This window comes from Corapipo altera, unplaced genomic scaffold (genome assembly GCF_003945725.1).
Source record: "Corapipo altera isolate COAL_440 unplaced genomic scaffold, ASM394572v1 73, whole genome shotgun sequence".
NCBI lineage: Eukaryota > Metazoa > Chordata > Aves > Passeriformes > Pipridae > Corapipo > Corapipo altera.
In genome coordinates this window covers 1,817,250-1,833,444 of record NW_020884957.1, presented here as the reverse complement: position 1 = coordinate 1,833,444, position 16,195 = coordinate 1,817,250, and the positions used below count along the sequence as shown (strand labels likewise).

The window sequence follows — 16,195 nt, the reverse complement described above, 5'->3', positions numbered from 1 at the left end:
CAAAAACAACAGGGATATATGACACCTTGAATGGTATTTCTTAAAGCAAACAAGCAGTACAAGAAGACGGTTAAAGCTAACCTGAGTAGAATATCTACCTCATAACCCCTCTTTCACTCCCAAATGAGGAAAGAATTACAAATAAAAGAAAAAAATATTTTAACAGTAAGAAATTAGGAATTTTTTAAAGTAATCAATTTTGTGGACAGTTATTTTTCCTTAGAAAAAATACAAAAAAATCAGTGCTTATCTACTGGAAGCTCTACTTCAGTATGAAAATGAACTTTTAGAAACAAAAGAAGAAGGGAATATTATACGTGAAAGTAAACTTTAATGTTTTTATTCCCCCCAGGGGAAAAAATGAAACATAAATGTATCCTGTAAAGACTACTGAAAAAATGACTCCAGATAAGAAATCAAATCCTTTCTGTCAAGGTCAATAAATATGTTTTTATCCTTTCTTAAATTTATATTGCATAACCCATGGAAAGATGAACAGAAGTGAGTAGAATATAGTGTGTTGTCTGAAACACACTTGAGAACTATTGCAAAAGTATTATATCGATGTTCTCCCACATCTTGTTTTATTTCTGAAGTGTTGCATAACTGTTTATGTATTATTGCTATTGTTTTGTAGTTATCTCTAATATATCATTACCTTCATGTGAAATTGTCTTGAAAGCATAAATTTCACGTAATTGCAGCATGTTAGTAATCAATTTGGTTTATATACTTCAGATATCATACTGGACCCCTTTTTGGGCATCACAGCTAGGAGTAAGTATTTAGAATTTTAAATTAAATTATCTCGCATGTCATAATTTGGAGATGTATTAAAACATATTATAAAAAATCTCACAGGGAATAAAAATTTAAACACAGGATTTTGAAGGTAGCATAACAGTTTATTTTCCTTAGTTAAAATATTTTCTTGGCTTGCTTGGCAATAATGAAGACAATTAGTTTTGAAGTGCTGCATTCTATAAAATGAGAACTGCTGTATTTTTTCTCCGAATAGTCACATGCTGGAGACAGAGCGGCAATAAAGCATCTTTATAAAGTATTTTTTCAATTTATAATAAGTATGAAAAGAGGTATGAACATTATCCAGGAATAAGGCTGTGACATTATGGAAAGTTTTAGCACACCTGTTACATTGTGCAAAAGTACATTATCTGGAATTCTTCCCAGGACTGTGTCCCCACCACCTTAAATGTCACCAGGGAGAAAACCTTCTTCCCCAGGACCTCACACTATCTCCATCTAACTGCAGTGCTAGCAGTAGACGAATTTGCTGTGGCCAACAGGTCTTCCAGCTGTGATTCCTGACAGAAATAAAGCTGAGGGAGATAAATCAAGTGCTGGGAAGACACCTCCAGGGAGGGATGAAATGTATGAGTTTACAACTAGAATAAGAGATTTCAGAGGTCTGGTAGTGTGGCAATAAGTTTATCTGGCTCCAAAGGCATCTTTTGCAGAAGGACAAGTGACATTCTTAAAACAGCTGTAACTACAAAAGCCAATGCACCGTTTAGAGCAAATAATTATTTTTTTCTGAGGTATTTTTTTGACCTTTTCTTGTTCACTGCTTTCTGAACTCGTAATTGAATGACAGACCTAACCTAACCTCGCTCAAAAGTGTATAGCTTTTCTTCCTGATATTTTGTGTTGTAGAAATCTCATAAAATGCATATCTTATACTCTTCTGCTATTTCTTATAATGTTTATAGAGTTGAAAAAAAATTTCACTGATAAAAAACATTACAAAAGCAGAGTAAGCACTATTTAAAGGTATTTCATTTATATTTAATTAAAAATTTATATGCATTTTTATAAACAAAAGAGGTACAGTCCATATTAAATAAATAGTTTTTTAAAGTTCAGAGTATAACTATAAAGTATACGTAAAAATTTATATTAAATTATACTTGTCAACCAACCTTGGTGAGTTATATAATTATTGTCTTACTAAATATGCAGTTTCTATATTACCAATACACAGACCTCAGTCTGTTTTCACAATACAGTTTTTTAGATGCAATCTTAATGAGTAGGTTTGCTGAACTGTAGAGCACTACCAACGGTACAGGAAAGGTTGCATACAGATAATGATAAGAATACCATCAGTACCAGTTTTCTTCCTCCTCTACCATCTCTTCCCCCTTGCTCCCACCTAACACCCAAACAAGTTATGAGCCTGCAAAAGGAAAAGCAATTATACAGAAGGATTATATGCTATATGGGGAATTCAGAATACACTCATCACGGCTAGTATCAAAATGGTTGAGACAAAAGCAACAAGTGTGACAATCTACACTGCAATTCTTCCCACCACCAACTGTATTTTTCAAGCTCACATATCCTCCTGCAGGCTTCAACAGTTGAAATAAAGCATGTATTACAGTTCTTGATAATACATGTTAACTTTATGTATTATAAATATGTACATTGTCTTCCTTTTCTGAACTTGCAGTTTATTTAATTACAGACTGCTGGCTATGTATATCAAACTGTGGAGGTGAGTGTGTTCTTCTGTTTAGAGAAGTACAGACCGGGCTTAAGTTACATCAGTTTGGTATTTCATGACCTAAAATGTGTGAATTTCTTCCACTTAATTTTAAAGTATTCCTGTTGAACAATGTATCTTTTCTGACCCTTCATTAAATTATTTGTAGTCTTTTAAAAGAACAGAGGCGAAGTGGGTTTCATTCTTGCAATACACAGTTTTAAGGTATCCTTATGAATATCCAATATAAACTTGTCTGACAGTTTCAAACTTCATTATATGATAACTAGTTGAGAACAGTACCAGTATTGTGGTTTAATCCCAGCTGGTAAGTAAGCACCACGCAGCCAATCACTCACCTTTCCTGATGGGATGGGTGAGAAAATCAGAAAAATAAAAACATTCATGGGTTGAGACAAAAACAGATTAATAGGTAAAGCGAAAGCCATGTACACATGGAAAGTAAAGCGAAGAATTCACTTTCCATGGTCAGGTAGGTGTTCAGTCATCCCTAGGAAAGCAGGGCTCCATCATACATAACAGTGATTTGGGAAGACAAATGCCATCACTCCAAATGTCCTCCTCTTCCTTTTTATTCCCTGGGATTTATAAGCAGAGCATGATGTTGCATGGTATATTTGGTCAGTTTAGGTCAGCTGTCCTGGCTGTGGCCCCTCTCAACAGCTTGTGCACCCTCAACCTCCTTACTGTCATGGCATTATGAGGAGCAGAAAAGGCCTTGATGCTGTGTAATCACTGCTCATCAATAAAGAAAACATCTTGTGTTATCAATGCTATTTCCAGCACAAATACAAAACATGGCCCCATACTAGCTACTATGAAGGAAATTAACTGTACCCCAGGCAAAACCAGCACATCCAGAAATATGAGTATCAGCAAAAAACGGATTCCATTTTGAGTCTGTAGAGAATCTAAAGTCATGAGCACAAGTTCTGTGGTTACTGTTGAAAATACCGTAGATATTTACTAACCATCAACTGCCTGTAGTGGAAACACTGCCTTCATTCTTCTTTTATCATTTGTTGTCATTTCTATTGTTTGATTCAGCCATGTTTTGAATCTGATTTTCATGAATTTAGCAGAGTGAAACATGTAAAAGCTTCATAAAGAGAGTTTTTGTTGAACCGAGAAACAGATGGAAGTAAGCAAACAATAACAGTGTCAATACGTCAACAAATTATAGGTTGTCTCTTGAGACTATCCCACTGGGCTCAAATTCATTACCTTTACTTACACTGAATAATTACACAGATTTAATTTCACAAGAGGCTACATACAAAGTAGGGTATTAAATGCCACTAATGAATGTAGAATCAGGTCCACTGACAGAAACAAGGGTGAAATCATTGCTCTGTGCAAGATTTGCTGAAACGAGCCAAATACTGGTATTCTAAACATACAATCTCTATTTATACACTCAAACTTTACTGGTAACCAATTTTTAAATCTTACTTGTATACCAACTATTCAGCTCATGTATTTCGTGAATTATGTATGTTGCTTAAATCCGCTTGAAACTGTAAAATCTTTGTGACATGATGAAGGGAAACACATGTGAACAAAATATTTATGATAGATTTTACACATCTATCTTTTATCAACAAAGCACAGATCTCATTATACATGCAAAGTCTCCAAGATCAGATGACTCAGTTAGGAGATCCTTGGTTTTGATTCATTGCATCAACAATAATCATCAGTTTGCAACATTTTGTAATAGAAGAGTTATTAAAGTAATTATAAAATTTATTGGGGTTTTTTACAAATGGAAAGTTCTTACGAAAGCTGTACCCAAACTAAGATGGCTCTTCCAAGAATATAGAAACATCACCCAAGCATGAAGAGAAGGAATAACAAAGGTAGAGCTTAACTGTAGTTGAATTTGGCAGTGGAGGTGATTGGCAAGAAGGGTCTCTATCATCACTTTGCCAAGCCAAAGATAGACTGTAAAAATATGTTCCTACAGGTAGATAACTTTATGACAAAGGCCACAGAAATAGAACAGGTTCTTTCTAGGTTCTTCCTCTCTCTCTTTAGTGTAAAACCCCCCCTCAGGCTCCCAGGCCTCAGCCTCAAGGCTGAACACCTACAAGCCCATGAGATCCACTGTTTTGTACCCGACGTGGTTAAAAGTGCTGGGTGATACCATTGTGAAGTCTTGTTCAAAAGGAAAGTTTCCTCAGGACTGGGAAGAATGAATTATGCCCATCTTCAAGAAAATCAAGAAGAATCTGGGCAACTATGTGTAGTTGTCCTGACCTTAGTCCTGGGGAAAGTAATACATCAAATTTTCTTGGAAACCACATACAATGATAAGAATAACAAGAAGTTGATTGAGAATAGTCAGTGTGGACCCCTACTCTAAATGCAAAAAAACAAGTCAAGGTCCCACATTTGAGACCGTCTCTGTCCTACCCCAAAGAAACCACACTTTTTTTTCTCCAAGTATTGCTTTCTCTGTATAAATATATATTTTTTTTGCTTTCTTCTAAAAACTAGGATGTGCTAAATTTATAAGCTGATGCTGCTATATGTAAAGTCTATAGTTATTGGACATAGTCCAGTTTATACCAGTGTAACTAAAAGACTTGAGGTTTTTATGGTGATGGATTTTTGTTTACAGTTCAAAAGGGAAAATATAATTTGATTTACAGGATTTGAAATGATTTATGTAGCATTTTCTGCCTGCTGTAATCAAAATTGAAGAACTTATATTATGATCTGTACACAGTGATCTAAGATCACATTTATAAGCTTAATATAACATATAATAGAATATTGAACCATCAATCAAGAAATTGAGACACTGATGACTAACTTATACAAAATGTGAAAGATTCATGACTCAACTGCTGAAGTGGAATTTTTAGAGTACTGTAAATATCAGTACCTATTCAGCCTACATTGATGCAAGTTCATAAATTCAGTTTACAAATGCAGAGTCATGTGGAAAAGAGAAATGTAGTATACCATGAGTAAGACATTTCTTTCCTCAGAAACATGATTTTCCTATTTCATATTTTAACCAAGAATGCATTTCATGACACAAATACTGAACTTAATAGCACAAGACTGAAAAATCTATTTTAATAGAAGATATTTTTCCATTTGCACTAGGAAATTAAAAATTACTTGTCTCAAAGTTACACACCCTGATCAGCTTTACCTTCTGGTATACTATGGGCAAATCAGATGCCAAACCATATCTGACACACACTTCTTATAAATTGTAATTCAAAGGAATTCTGACAGCCTAACTAGCCTTTAATAGTCTAACTAATCTTTAACTAATTTATAGGCATTTCTAATAGCTATTGTTTTTCATGGATTAAAATATTAAAAATAGTTTTTTATGTAGCAGCAAAATGTACTATTCCAGGATGTAATGATATGACTTCAGGGTCACTGATTTTTCATTTTTTTTCTACCGTTTCCTTTCCTCTGAAAGTTTACTTTGTGAGGCAAGTGTTATTGATTCCTATGTGTTGGCAGAGGGAGGCTTGGTATTGAAGTAGAACTTCTACATGGTTCTGTAAGATAAAGAATAATTAAAGGTTACTGACAGTGGCAAGTACAGCTGAACCACAGAAAAGTTGTATGAAGACATTGCTGGAAGTTCTGTCATCGGGTTGATATTGACATTCAATGGGTCATCATTTTGACTTATCTACAAATGTAACTTGACTTCTGTCATGCAGAAAACTATGAGAATGGATATCAACCTTCTTCTACCTCATCTGACCGAGGGAAGTTGCTTTGTAATAGAAAAATGTTAATTAAGTCAGTCTCAGATTCTTTTGTTTAATTCTTTCTTTATGTCGACCACAAATTCTCAAATTCCAAAACATAAGAAAAATGTTAAATGGGAAGCATAAGACAATTGTCCCTCTAACATTTTTTACTAAGAAAATTAACATTAGAAATCTGTCAGAGTTTTAAATTTGTTTTCTCTGGATTAAGGGTATACTAATTGGTATATTCTTAAGTGGAAAGGAAATGTTACATATTATACTGCCGTAAAGTATCACAGTGTTGGAATAAGGTAATAAATCCTTATTCTTTTATTGCTGGTACCTTAGATTACTTTTTATTTGGCAGTTCTGCAACAACACAGAGTTCTTAGATGATCTGTTATGCCATGCCCTCTTATTATAAAAGACAAATAAGAAACTGCAACCCCAAGGGTAAATGAAAGCAATTTCTAATAAGATATCATATTTATTTAATAAAGTCATGATTATAACCCTATCTAGCATAGTATTAATATTTTACTATGTCTAATAGAACATGAAAAGTTCTGCAGTATTATTAAAAATTTCTTTATACAATTAATGTATAAAAATATTTTTCATTTTCAAATTAATTATGTATGATGCATGAATAGACTAAGTTGTTTCACCAGGAATAAACATGAGACATGATTTTAATGACAAAATTTTAATATTGTTACAAAAATTAGTTGGGTAATGCAACTTGTTTACTTCAGTCACTACTGGCTAATATTTACTTGTTCAGAAACCACATGAATACTAATGTATTACTTTTGATGATTTATTTCAAAAATATTTAGTCATTTCTGATGGCATTTCTCTGAAAGTAATCGACCCTGCAGCTGTTTCCTCTTAAATTAAATACTGAATATTTACATTCCTTGATTCTCTCACACTTATGTTTTCACACACATAACAAATTAGTTTCAAGATATAGACAGAATAAAATATATGAAACTTGTTGAATCAAGGATACCTGTCAGCCTTTGATAGGGGCACCCAGGTGGTCTTGTGATTACAAAGAAGAACTCAGAAGATATTTCAGATTGACTACTCTTCCAGAGCTATCACATACTTATTCTGGTATACTCCTAGCAGACTGCCCTACCTTCAGCGATGACAAAATCTGATACTGAATGTCATACAAAAATATAAGCATGATTTCTGTAGCATATTTGACATACATTAAAACATTATGCAAAGCCATGCTACAATTTCCACTCTATTTTGTGAAAGATATAAAATCCAAGCCAATTAAATCTTTCACCAAGATGTCCAATCATTGTGGAATATTTCCAGATTACTACTTAGAGGAGAAAGATTTTCTTTTTCCCTTGGAGTTTGTTGTTACAATACATTATTCTGTTTTTTCAACACAATTTTTACACATGCAAAGTTACTCAGTACAGTTGCATTTCTCTCTAATAAATACAGTGAGACAGTCATGTTCATCAGGTATGGCATGTAACAAGTCTTTTTTTTCCCGTTCTGTGTAGCTTGATAGAAGCAACATTATAATCAACTACATAAACATATAATTATGTTCTATTATCTGCAATTCTGTTGTAGGGACCTTCTTACATCTCTTTGTTAACATGAATAAATATTCATGTTAAACTACAGTTAACAAAGAAAAAAATACTGCTTTAAGCATAACCTGCGTTCTGCTTTAAACATAATCTTTATTTTTTAAAAGAAAAGAAAATCAGATGTTTTTAAAAGTGCTTTTATTTTAGCTTTTAACTTAATTAAAGCCTTGTGTTTATATAAAGTAATTAAACATATCCAGATATATTCTGACTTTTTCAGTGGATGCTGAGAAACTGCAAGGGTCTTTCACTGACTAGAAGTCAAAGAGAGTGATGCTATCCCTGAGATATATAAAAGCCAGCAACACAAGAAAATGTAGGGAAAAAAATTCGATGTTTTCATAAATCCTATATCCTAAAAATCCCCTAGTTCAATTAACTTTTAACACACCTTAAATATTTTCCTCTGGAAGGAAAATAAAGTTCGAGGATTAAAAATAAAGTGTACTGGCAAAAATATGTGTGGTATATGAAAGGCAATCAACCTTGAAAATAAAGTTACAGATTGAAGATTTAACAACCAGATTCTAAAACAGTTCTAGATCATAAATGTCTGTAAGATTTATACTTTTCAAATTATTAACTCTTTAAATAAAAACCCTGACATTTCATTCTTTCATATAATCTCTAAGAATAATGACTGATATTAAAATTGTTGTACAAAATGTCACGTCACTTCCTTAAAAAAAGGAAGATGTTAAAACTAATGTCTTTCTAAACAAACAAGAACCCCAAACACATTTGAAAGATATACTGTGAAGCTAATTTTATTAATAATACTTTGGTAAGGCTAAACTATTTATTTATCTAAACTGTGGAAGAAAAATCTCAGATATACCATTACAGAAAAAAAAGACTAGTTACCAAGGGTCCAAGAAAAGACCAACTTTTTCAGCCATATTCAACTTTCATGTATGAAAAACATTTAAGAGCACTTTTTTTAATTATACATTCCTCCCTACTGACACATGGCTCTGCCAAAGGTGCAACCAGTGAAGCACGCATAACAAAAGATTCACATAAATCTCACAGAAAGAATGGCAAGTAAAAAAAGTGATTTAAGACATATGTACTTTAACCATAGCCAGACCCTAAGAAAATCTTTCAGATCATAAACATTCATATCTTCATATTTCTTTGTACTTTTTTTCTGCAAAAAAAGAAATAATACATTTTTTCCAAAGAGGCAGTTGGATGAAATATAAGCAATTCTCAAGTAAGAGTCATATTCTGTTCCCTGGACATGTGAACTGTGCTTTTATTTATCTATCTTCAAACAAAATTTTGAGCTGTCCCACATGGTTTCTAACACATATCTACATAAACAACAGTTAGAACTGTGAAAATAGCAAAACTCAAAATAGATTTTACCTGTTCCAACTATCCGAAGTTTAGGAATCCATTTGAAACTAGCTATGTAAAAAGCCCTTTTGCAGCCAAGAAAACTATTTCTCAGAGACATTTGATGTTCAGGATAAGTAGAAAAATTCTCTGTCTGAAGTTACCATTTCTTCTCACCTAAAGGAAGATTTAGGCATTTCAATAACTCATTATTAAATTTTAGAATAGTTGTCAAAATTTTAGGTGAGATGAATAGTAGGCTTTGAATGTGGTGTTAAAAGGTTGATGTCTTTTTAAAAAAGACAAAGAAAAAAACCCAGTCCTGAATTCATCTTCTCTCTGCTTCACAACAGAGTCTATCTGTGAAATGCTCATCCTTCGCAGAGCTTTTTATTTTTTGAATATATTGCAGTATACCTAAAGTATATTGCATGTGACTCCAAAACTAGCAAAAGAAACTCATCTGCCACACCTTTGCATTGCAAAATGGTGTCTGTTAAGGTATTAACTCACTTGAAGAGATTGATCCTGGTAAACTTTCCTGGACCTAAAATTAGGAAATTACATTCTAGCATAGCATATTCCTACTAAAAATCAAATATTAAATATCTTCAATTGTTTGGGGCCCACAAAATGAAGTTCATATTGAAGTACAAACCAGAAAAAGATGCCATCACACATGAAAACTGCTGGCAATGGCACAGTGATACATTGCTTTACAGACTTTTTTAGTCTGACAATTTATTTCTGGATGAACACAAGGCATTGACCAGCCAGGTTCAACTCACCAATTTCGTATTCTTACAGGTCCATAGCAAACTTCAACTTCTGTAATATCTCATAATATGAAATATCAACAATATAGGAGTACACTTTCTGAATGGAAAGTTTATATTTTTGTTGCTTTTCTGTTTCATGAACTGGATAACCTTTTAGGTATTGTAACACATACTGTACTGTACAATTACATATTGTAACACATAACTGTGTTATGTTTTGTTTAACATTTTAACTTAAATACAAGTGACAAAAAAAGGCCATGGTATAGTCATTTATGCCTTCATTAGTAATGACATATGTTTCAACATTTTTCTCATGAAACATGTTCTTCATTAACTATATTTTTTGCATAAGAGGACGAACATCTGTTCTTTTCTCCTGCAATGTACATAGTTGCATGGCAACTGAGACATTACTGTCCCTCAGTAACTATGCTTGGTAATCTATTTAAAAATGATCTCATGCCAAAAATTGACTGAAACATTAGCCTCCTGTCACACACATTAGCTACTGTTGAGAAAGAATGTTATCTTCTTCCTGTTCTATTTTCCTGTTAACTTTACTGCTACACAACTACACACACAGTCTAGAAAATTCTTCATTTTAATACACCCTTCCTTCTAGAAACAGTCAGATTACCAGTTTAAATCTTAGAATAAGGAAAAAAAGATAATTCTTTCTGGTTTTTCAGAAACAATGGATTAACAGATCTTACTTATAGTGCTACAGAAAATATTTTACTACACATCTGAAAACACAGGGCACTTCAACTAGTTAACAGACCATAATCAGTGCATCAGCTGAATAGCATGAAGTCAAAACAGATTTCTGTTCTTTAAAACAGAAACTGTGTTAGGTTTTGGAGAGCACAATTTCTTAGCCCAGCTTAGACAAGAGTTGTAACATGTCTTACTCTATTCTGCAGACTGTGAAAATGTACTTGCTCACAGTACTTTTATGCCATAAAGACCTATGTAGGCAGTGTCATGGTGCAGAATGGATGAATAATTAATCAAAACATTGAAAAAATGGGACAGGACATTTTTTCAGTGGAGGGAGATAACAGTAGCATCTCATCAGAAGGATCTCTGAGGAAACCCATACAATGCAATATAATGCCAAAAGGGGTGAATAATAAAGTGACAAGTTTTGTTATTGATGCTAAGCTACTAAATCAAGATCAAGAGAAGAATTTCAAAAGTTCTAATACTTGCAGATTAAATTAATTGTAAACAAATGCAAAATGCTGTACATTGGAAAATGTTACATATGATTGACAGCTCAGATGAAAACCTGGAACTATAATAGATAGATATAAAATGTTTACTCATTACTCAAAAGCTATCAAATATAAGCAATTTAAAGCTAGAAAGTTGAGAAAGAAAAAGGGAAAAAAGGGGATTTGTGACACACTAGGAATCCATGGTTCAGTAGTATCCTGATTACAGTGTGCAGTTATGGGTACTGATCCCCTCCATCTGAAAAAGGATTCAAAGGAATTTCTGAAGATGTACAGAGAAAGGATTACAAGAGGGACTTGAAATGGTTTCTGTGCACTGAACAGTGGAAATGGAGGAACAGATGACTAAAGGAGATATGAAAGAGGTCTTCATGGTCATGAGGGACAGTGAAAAAAAGTAGAAATTCATTTTTCACTGTCTCTTACAGAAAAAAGAATTAGGTGATATCAGACGAAACTAATGGATGGCAGTTACAAACAAAAGTCTTCAGATGATGGATAAGTAATCTGGAAAACAGCCAAAGGGGACTGAAGGCAACAAATGCTTGTAAGGATTGAAAAAGTAATTTGATTTTTCCTCCAAGGATTTGTTCATTGAGGGCTACTAAACACAAGGATGCATACTCTGGTATGTATCACACATGCTTACCTTGTTCTTATATTCTTGCTTTGACATGTGTGTTTGACACACTTACTGTCATGAGCAAAACAGACTCAACTTGGGGAAAATTATTTTAATTTATTGCAAATTAAAAATAGAGCGAGACGGTGAGAAGCAAAGACAAAGCTAAAACTCCTAGCCATACTTTTCTTCCCAGACTGAAAATTATGTAAGACTCAATGATAATATTGAAATAGGATTACTGTATATTTGTCAATTCGAGGATGGAGGGCCTTAAATCTCTGCTTTTGGATTGTGGCTTTTGCAGAATAGCAGGGATAAAAGCAGAAACACTTTCTAACCTTTAGTTAGGAGAAGTAAAGAAATGCCCGTATGAAAAAACAACCCACTGATATTAATTATGTGGCATCTAAAGAAAGCTTGACTTATTTCACAGTACAAATACAAAGCTGAAAGGCCGATAGCCATTTTCAGTTGCTTGCAGTAGTATTCTCCAGTTATGTTCTCACTAATACTACAGGAATAGAATGAAGAGGGGCAGGAAACAAAAATATTCTTATTGAAAAATGTATCTTGGAATAGCCATGGTGGTTTCAACAGGCTGGCAGGGCAACTATAGTCCCAAGTACTACAGAATACCGTTTCAAAGTTATTAAGTGTGAGTCACCTTATCTTCCCCACTGATCTGTACATCTTCACAGTCACATTCACAACCAATGTCCTGGGCTTTCTCTTCGCTGTCTCTGTTCCTGTGTACAGTGAAATGAATGGAGAAGAGGGAAGGGTGAAACATGTCCGACACACTATACTGTTTTCTCCTTTGAAACCACAGAGGCTTCCATAGCCATGGACCTTACCAGTGCAGAACACAACATCCATACTTAGTCCTGTACTCTAGTAAAATCAACTTAGATATGAGGTGCATGTTTCCATGCTGAAGAACTCTCTACCCATCTTTTAAGTGCACATGGATTAATCTCATCAATTGCTCAGTCTGGATTTGATTGAACACCAACACATTTGTTCATCCGCTGGATGAGAAATCCTTTGACCGGGTTTTGACCTGAAATCTGACACAAATCTATTTGTTTACTTATCTGAAGCTGATTAATGTCATTATTGATTGCTGCAGTTTGTTTACTGCAGATACAATATCACAGGTTAATTCTACTTGCTGTGGTCTTAACACTGTATCTCCTAAATTATTGACTTTTGTGCATGCTACTCCTTCATTTGTTTACTCACAGTAATAAATCTTCAACTTTGTTTAAAAATAAACAACACAGCACTGCTTAAGTGACTTAAATGTCAATCCAAGGGAAAAAGCTTGCATCAAATCTTTACCCCAAATAATGTTACTTTCTAGTATCCTTAGTACCGTTTGCTTCAAAAGTTATAGTTTACTTTATGACAGTTACCTTTCATGATCCTTACATGACTCTTGTAATAGAAAAACCTAGTCAAGTTCTCCAAAGTTCTCAAAAAAACCCCTCCAACCTGATCAACAACTTCTGTTTTATTTTAGTATTTCTTGATATTCATGATGACCTCATGGTAGGAAACTTTCTGCTCTATAAGTGTCCTGTCATAAAGCTTGTTACATTCAAGACCCATATTACGGGGGCAGGCAAACATACCTCTTGGAGCTGATATCACTAAGCTAAGACAATCCTGCCCTAAACAAAGCTGGATTCTGCACTTTTGTAAAATCCTATTTTTATTTCAATTAAAGTTGTAAGGGGTGAGGAAAAAGAAACATCAAAATTTGCAATTAAATCCAGAGAACTGTGGGAACCTCCATCCCCAAAATTAAATATCATCATTCAGTAGTAGAACAACACTGATATTTTATCACCCAGTGCTTAACGTAAAAACTATAGAACCTTTTTAGGCCACAAAACTAAATAGTCCTTATTTTTAAATCGTTCTTGAAGCAATAAGTGTTGGCAGCCAATTAGGTACTTAAAACATTCAACAGTTCTAGTGTGAATATGACAAAGTATTATAACCTTTTGATTTCAATACAACTGTGTTATTTTGAGATTTTTCAGACATTTTGTTTCTGTCCTTAAGGCAAACTAAGCATCTTACTGTACTTGTAGATAATATATGCAAGACTGATGCATATATGCCATGAACATCACTGCTTTTAAATGCCATTCTGATTTCTTTACATTCAGAAAAGGTGTCTCTACACTTAATAAAATTATGTAAAGACTTCTCATGGTTTACATTGTCATATCAGTTCAAGAGTCACCACAATGAGTAGTTAATATAATGTACATGTACAAATGCCTGCACTCAGAAAGAATCATATTAATGCAGAATTTCACTGGACACAGCAAAAAGCTGCAACATTGCAAAAAATTTATATGTAAATATTTTACCTAACACATTGATATGACAAACTGAGGAAAAGTCTCTGATGGAGATATATTTAAAGTTACATTGAAAAGCAATTAAACACAGACTATGACTTTTAAAAGTTTAAAAAATTAAGTAGGATTTTTTTTTCATGAAACATTTACATTCTAGTAAAGATTTCACATTGAAACAAAACCATAGAGTTCATTTTATGATTTGTCTTCTTGGCCTAAAAAAGTCAAAGGTCAGAAAAATTAGAACATCCAGAGAAAGTATACAGTATGATCATCTGAGAATAGAGTAAGATTTATTTGAGCCAGGCACCTGTTTCTCATGGCAGCAGGCCCCTCCAGCAGCAGGCCCAAAGTCCCAGAGCTGGGCTGGATCACAGATGGTCTGGAGCACAGGCAGTCAAACCGAGGGCCCTCAACAATTCCTTATGGGTCCTGACCAAGAAGGAGCAAATACGGATTGAATAAAGAGTTTCTATTCTATTCTAGAGTTTCACAGACTTTATGCTGAGAAAGACAGTTTTCTGGTTTGCAGCAGCTTTCCCCTCAGTTTTCCTATTTGAAAAGCTGAATGTGAAAGCAACCACTTTCAAAAAGTACAGAAGTTTTGAAGATATACTGGAAAAAAATTAAGGACAATGATTCAGCATATGGAGTTGTAGAACCATTTCTTAAGGATTCAAATGATTGTTTAAAAATCTGATTATATTCGACAGAGGCACTGAGCGAAATGAGTTGATGCTGGCTATAAGGAGAATGACCAGTGTGGGAGGAAAAAAAAAAAAGTCTGCCACTGTGCAAATGATATGAAGTAAATAATTAAATACACTGATTTTCTTTCAGAAGTATTGTTAAAGAAATGAAATCATATCTACCACGTCTTCTGATTTAGAGGCAAAAGAGAAAGTTGTTGAATTCATACGGCAATTGAACAAGTAATATTCAGGGCACTGAGACCAGAAAAAGTAATATGACAGCTCTCCTTCAGGCCGCTATTTTACCTGCCTCATTAGAAATCAGTTCTAATTGTCTCAGATAAATAATGTCCCTAAATGTTTTTTTGACTGTACTTGTGTACTCAAGTGGGAGAGTATCTTCACTCATTTTCCACATATGTATATTTCACATCAGTTATTTTCCAAAAGCATATTTTCTTTCTAGAAAAGTCATCCACTTGGCTACACAAAAGTTAGAAACTTCAATTCTACCATATTAATCCATCACTAGGGTGATTTCATTAAGTATTCCAATGTATTAGTATATAGAATTCTAAAAAAAAAAAAAAATGTTTTTCTAATATTTTGCATCTTTTCATGACCCTATTTGTCCAAAAATTTATTTAAGAAAAGATTATGTCACCTGCCTGTCAAAGCTCTCATTTCTTCCAGTTTAAGTAGAGGTTTCAAATTTTGTTTTACCTTTTTTAGAGTTCAAAACTTCTTATGAATTCTTATCTTCTCAAATGCCTTGAAATCCATTTAACAGTGCACCTGAAGCTCTTAGCAGATTTCAGAAAGCAATTTTAGGTATGGGAATGAGAAAGTGAATAGTGTAGAGTGGGGAACGTTGTGCCCATAAAACCACAGATCTTCTGCAGGGATTTATACTGCTGAACATTATTCACTCCTAGACAAAATTTTAGAGGAACAGAATAAAAGCAAATGCATCCTAAAGTTCATCGATGGCAATTTTAATAATTTAAGACACGGTATAGTCACACCTGAAAGAAACATCATTAGTATCCTCAACACCCAGGTTTTAACATCGTATTTAAATAGCTGCTGTTTCCAGGGTAGTTTAGTCAGGCTCTTGAGGGCACTACCAAGACCTTCTATCCCTGTTTGGCCTGTCCCAGGGCATGATTCCACTGCTGTCCATGACTCAGGCCTCATCTTATCTTGGACCTTAGAATATAGGCCCTTTTTTGATCCCTCTTGGGTCCAGCAGCTCG

At 33.9% G+C, this 16,195-nt stretch overlaps 2 long non-coding RNA genes across 5 annotated transcripts in view; one reads left to right on the top strand and one right to left on the bottom strand.

The window, feature by feature from the left end:
* Nucleotides 1-6,045, bottom strand: part of LOC113956832 — a 45,531-nt gene extending 39,486 nt beyond the window's left edge. Inside the window, exon 1 of the long non-coding RNA XR_003530968.1 lies at nucleotides 5,956-6,045. This is a non-coding gene — a long non-coding RNA (uncharacterized LOC113956832). The remainder of the gene's footprint in view (nucleotides 1-5,955) is intronic.
* On the top strand, nucleotides 742-16,073 carry LOC113956830. 4 transcript variants are annotated; one of them, XR_003530966.1, is made up of 5 exons: nucleotides 742-777; nucleotides 2,474-2,522; nucleotides 11,676-11,875; nucleotides 12,702-13,793; nucleotides 15,758-15,769. It is a non-coding gene; the product is annotated as an uncharacterized LOC113956830 (long non-coding RNA). The 4 variants fall into 4 exon arrangements; XR_003530963.1 differs by having other exon boundaries at nucleotides 12,702-16,073; XR_003530965.1 differs by having other exon boundaries at nucleotides 747-777; nucleotides 2,489-2,522; nucleotides 12,702-16,073.
* Nucleotides 16,074-16,195: the final 122 nt, after the last annotated feature.